The sequence below is a fragment of the Meleagris gallopavo genome, chromosome 5 (assembly GCF_000146605.3).
Source record: "Meleagris gallopavo isolate NT-WF06-2002-E0010 breed Aviagen turkey brand Nicholas breeding stock chromosome 5, Turkey_5.1, whole genome shotgun sequence".
NCBI classification, from domain to species: Eukaryota; Metazoa; Chordata; class Aves; order Galliformes; family Phasianidae; genus Meleagris; species Meleagris gallopavo.
Window position 1 is genome coordinate 54,111,924 of NC_015015.2, and position 5,263 is coordinate 54,117,186.

Genomic DNA, 5,263 nt, shown 5'->3' on the forward strand with positions numbered 1-5,263 from the left:
TCCCATCCCATCCCATCCCATCCCATCCCATCCCATCCCATCCCATTTCATCCAACTCTATCACATTCTGTTCCATCCCATACCATCCCACCCTATTCCACTCCATCTTATCCCATGCCATTCCACTCTGTCCCATCCCATCCTGTTTCATCCCATTCAGCCCCATCCCATCCCATCCCATCCCATCCCATCCCATCCCATCCCATCCCATTGCAGTCCATTCTGTCCCATCCCATCTTGTCCCACCCTATTCCATCCCTTCTCCTTCCCCACCAGCTGATGAGCACTGCAGATAACATGTCACCAGGCCGGTGACACAGGTGAGGACAGGCACACAAGATCCATACCCCAGTTGCTTTCACAGTGCATGACAACATTCTCCCAAGCAGTGCAAATCTCTGCCTGCCAGCTGGAAAGTCATAAATCACTTTTCCAAAGGTTCCTGTTTCCCTGATGGCTGTGCATGGCATTGCCATCACCTCTCTGCAGGACCATGCTGTGCATTCCCACTGCCTTCATGCCAGGGGATCTGCTATTGCTTTTGGTGCAGATCAAAACTCAAGATTGAATTAACAGTGTGTAACATTATAGCTTAAATAAATATTTCTTTTCTGGATAAGAAGTCAAGCTATTTATATATCATATTGTTTTGTTTTTTTTCTCAGCGACAACCCTTCAGACCAATGGAAAGATCTGAAGGCCGCGAGGGATTACAGAGGTTGGTTTCACATGGGCCCTAAGAGACATTAAGACAAAGGAAGGGCCAACGAGGGGAACCTAAATGTGGAGCAAAATGCTTTTGCCACCAGCAGCTTGCTTTTGCACAGGGCTGCTGCAGGAACCCAAAGTGCTAACACTGATGTGCTTGTTGCAGTGTGCTGGGGCTCTCTGACCTCCAACTCTTGGTGCTAGAGGAATAGGACGTAGCAATTCTAGGGGCATTTTGGGGAAAGGTGTTGAGGGCTGGAGCAGCAAGTCTGATGGTAGTGCTGGGAGGCTGGGTAAACTGAGTGTGTTGAGGAAGAGTCAGCACAGTTTTTGGAGAGGGAAATTATGGCTCACAAAATCTGTTGCAGTCCTTGGAAGCAAAGAGCTGAAGGACAGCAGAGATCTGGAAATGGATATAATGCATATGGATTTTAGAAAGACTCCTTCAAAACCCTTCATCCACCCCCTCTTGGAGAGGGTAAGAAGCATGAAGAATTAAGGACAGTAGCCATAAGGAACAGACAGAGGTGAAGGGGTACCCAGGGGAGCAGAGGGGAAATCTGTGCAGGATCTGTGCTGCTCCACATCTCCGCTCACGCTGGGGACACCTTGGGATGCTCAGGGAGAAAATGGCAGCTGACATTCAGCAGAGATAGATGTGAGTGATGCGCTGTGGGGGAAACAGTCCTAACCTCATGCTCATGACAATGGGCTCTGAGTCACCACCACTTTGTGGCAACGGGGTCCTGTGGTTTGGCATAGGCAACCCGGGGAAAGCAATGAACTCTTTGCTCAGCAGCAGACGAGAAAGCAAATGAGTTAATGAGAAAAGAGGAAAAACGACTACACAAGTTCTTGGTTTGAATAAGATGAACAGTTCTGATCTCTGTTCTCATCACAGAGCTAACAATCAAAGAGAGGGAGCATTTTTCATCCAGGTGACTGGATCGGCCTATTCAATACAACGCTGCAATACAAGTCCAAGGAAGTTGTGGAGCTGCAGGCTGCTGTAGCCCTGGAGATTTTACTGGAAAACATCCCTGTACCCTTCCCATACCATTTGTTATTGAAGAACCATGATGCTCATCCTGCATGCTATGGACAGGATGCTGGTGGGACAGTCCCCATATCCAGCTCAGCACAGCTGCCCTTATGCTCCTGCATTCACCCTTCTCTTGCACAAAATCAGAGAACTGTAGAATCATTAAGGTTGGAAGAGAGCTCTAAGATCCCTAAGCAAAACCTCAGCCCACCCCCACCATGCTCACTGACCACATCCCTCAGTGCCACATCCCCATGGTTCTCAAACACCTCCAGGGATGACGACTCCACCACCTCCCTGGGCAGCTGTGCCACCACATCATCACTCCTTCTGAGAAGAAATCCTCGCTAATACCCTACCTGTTCTCCCAGTGTCCACCCCTGCCCACCCACCTCTTCCAGTACACACATTACCCACACAGTGCTGGTGGTGGAACACATAGCCAGGGTTTGCCAGCTGTGGAACAGCCAGCACCTGGACATGCTTCCACATGGCAGCAGCTCGGCCATTTTCCTGTAATTGCCTCCTTGGAGCTTGTTGGGAGGCTGCTTATCAAGTCCCACTGTGTTGCTTTCTTGCTTGTTTTTCCAACAGCTGCCTATTAAATTAAGCTCCTATATTCAGACACAAAGCCCAATCATCAGCTGCCCGCAGCCTCACTGGGTATGTAGGACACATGCAGCAGCAAGGCAGATGAGCATCCAGCCCTCAAAAAGGGACACTGTGAGTCTGGAGGATAATCCTGCAATGCCTGGTAACAGGAGGGTCTCAGTGCAAGTGGTTCTTTGGGTGCAAAACAGAACAAAGACATTCAGCTGAGGGAAGGAGAGAGAATTCCTTGCAGGAATATAACTGGTATTGTTTGTACTAACTGTTCACTGAACCTGTACATGTTCTCAGAGCTCAATCTGTATAAGATCAATACCGTACTGTCCCCAGGGGAGAGCTGTTGTCTGTCTGCACCAGTGAAACTTGGAAGGACATCCTTGGCTCTGTTGGCAGCAGAGGAATGTGGAATCTACCCTATCATAAAAGTGAAATAGAATCATAGAATCAGAGAGTCATTAAAGTTGGAAAAGACCTCCAAGATCCCCAACCCACCCCCACCGTACCCACTGCCCACGTCCCTCAGTCACATCTCCACCGTTCTGGAACACCTCCAAAGATGGTGACCCCACCACTCCCTGGGCAACCAACAGCTAACATCCAACCTGAACGGAATGGCCTAGCACCAAGCAAGCAGAGCCTTACTAGAGGGTTCCCATCAGCTGCAGCCAGGGCTGGCTTCAGCTCAGAGATAGGAGACTGCACTGTGCTTTGGCCCTCTTTGATCCGAGGCTTTTAGAGAACATAGAGGCCCTTTTGTGGCTTAATATTGGCATGGGGAGGAACTGCTTGGAGACCTTATCTCCAGCTGCACCAAGGAGATGGCTCAGCCCAGACCCCAGTGGCTGCTGGCTGCTGGCAGGAAAGGCACAGCTCTGGCATGATGCTGTGCAGCCTCCAAAAGGAAAATAAACGCATTCCCAAGGCAGGGCTGGGCTGTGCTGCTGCTGGGATTTAGGTCTGATTCTGCAAAGTCCTTAAGCTTGTAAAGAATTTGTAATTTGCTTGTAAGCAAATTCCCTTTTGCGTCAATGACCACGTGCAAATGCATGCTGTACGGAGTACAAGGAGGTCCCACTTTGGGGATGCTGCTCCACAGCCCCCACCGCCCACAGGCCCTGTCCTTGAAAGTTACTTTTCTTGCACTGAATTGCCACAAAAGATGCCAGACCAAAAACAAATCCCTGTTTCAAAGCAGACAGGGAAAATATAATAGGAGCTGAATTCGTTGCCTTTGCAGAGTGGGTTGATGAAAAAGAGGGCATCACTTAAATCCCATGAAAAACCTCAGGTTGGGGCAAGGAAGTGTAAATGGGGGGTGGAAGTGATCTGCAGGGCTGGGAGAGTGCTGTGCCCCAGAGATGGAGTGAGGAAGGGTTCATGTCACCTTAGGCTTGCAATGAGCCTCCATCACCTTGCTGGGGCACAAGGCAGCTCACTCCCAGGTCTTCATCCGGTGGGGAAAGGAGCTTGTTGGACAGGAATTAAGAGCCCTCATCAAGGGTACAGATGCACTAGAAATATTTAAATACCCCCCAGTGTTCGATATGATTCAGTCTTCTAAGTGCCTATGTTATTTTGCAAAATGAGGACTTGGCTGGCTGAGCCAACTCTTGGAAGTCTGTCCTCAGTGACCCAGACAGGGTCACCCAGAGCCTGCAGCACCCTGAGATCTGTCTGGGCACCCTGCATCACGAGACCATCTGTGTTTGCTGGCTATTTTGGTTCCCCTGATTTCTCCTGCATCATTACATTTTTGTAGCGCCTGACTCCAGACAACTTCAAGTTCGTCTCCGGTAAGTGCAGAGCTAAGAGGTTTTGTTCCTCTGAGCTGGAATGTGAAGACTCAGCGACCAGCACCTGCAGGAACATTTCCCTGCCCTCTGATGGCTGTGTAAACAGACTGAGTGCTCCCAGTATCTTTCAAAATATCTCTGTGGCTTTCTCAGGTCCAGGTAATGGATTTCTTTATGAGAACAGGACTTGGGATGGATCTGATATGTTGGTACAGCATCACCCCTAGCATGAAGGGATGTTCTGGGATTGGTATCAGGGTTCTGTCCCCATACTGGTGGCACCAGGGAGTCTCCATGCCAGCAGACAGGGAAATCCTGGCCACAATGGCAGCAGCGGAGACCTTCCCAGTTGCATTCTCCTTAGTCACAGCTGCATTACTAACCCCATTCTTATATTTTCCACGGAGGCAGCATGAGTAAGAGCTGACTCCTAGGGCTGCTTGTTGCCTCCAGAAGCCCTGAAGCATAGAGGCGCTGATGGGACTATTGGGCTGTTCAAGTTTCAGGGCAGATCATGGTTGTGCAAGAAGTGGGACAGGGACAGGGACTCTGGCATAGAATGGTGGGAGATGCAATATCCCCCAGGCTGGCGTCACTCCATGAGGTCACCTTTTCTGCCATCTCTGACACACCTCCATCTCTCCAAAGGACACGTTCAGGGCACACTCAGCCCCCTGGAGAAGAACCTCCAGCTCCCTCTGAGCGACTTCCCTCCCTGCGCAGGGCTGGGAAGTGTGGGCAGGGGGAACAGGAATTTTCCCACTTGGGTGAGGCGATGGGAACAGAAGGCGCTCCCCCTGCACCAACCGCCCAGGCGGTGGGAACGTGAGCTCAGCCCCGAGGCGACTTAATGGGCTTTAAAAAAAACCCCTTTGTATCCGACCCATTCTTCTTCCCAAAGCCGGCTGGCATTGCTCCAAGGGGAAACCTTTGAGTCTGCAAAAGCAGCACAGCGATCACCCCGAGGAAGCTCGCCTATCGGGGCTCCCCCCGGCCCCTCTGGAAGATCAGCTGGATGCCGGAGAGGTGCTCAAATCACTGCACCCGAAAAAAAGCCGTAGGCTGCAGCAGCTCCATCGCTGCTCAAACAAACCTCCCCCCTCCACCCCCC

The 5,263-nt window shown here is 50.8% G+C and overlaps 1 protein-coding gene and 1 pseudogene across 1 annotated transcript in view; both read right to left on the reverse strand.

The window, feature by feature from the left end:
• DAAM1 (dishevelled associated activator of morphogenesis 1) overlaps window positions 1-2,766 on the reverse strand; it is an 88,667-nt gene extending 85,901 nt beyond the window's left edge. The window contains 1 exon segment of the mRNA XM_031553730.1: window positions 2,676-2,766. The gene's annotated coding sequence lies outside the window, so the exon portion shown is untranslated.
• LOC104911288 overlaps window positions 1-5,263 on the reverse strand; it is a 20,062-nt pseudogene that overhangs the window by 3,883 nt on the left and 10,916 nt on the right.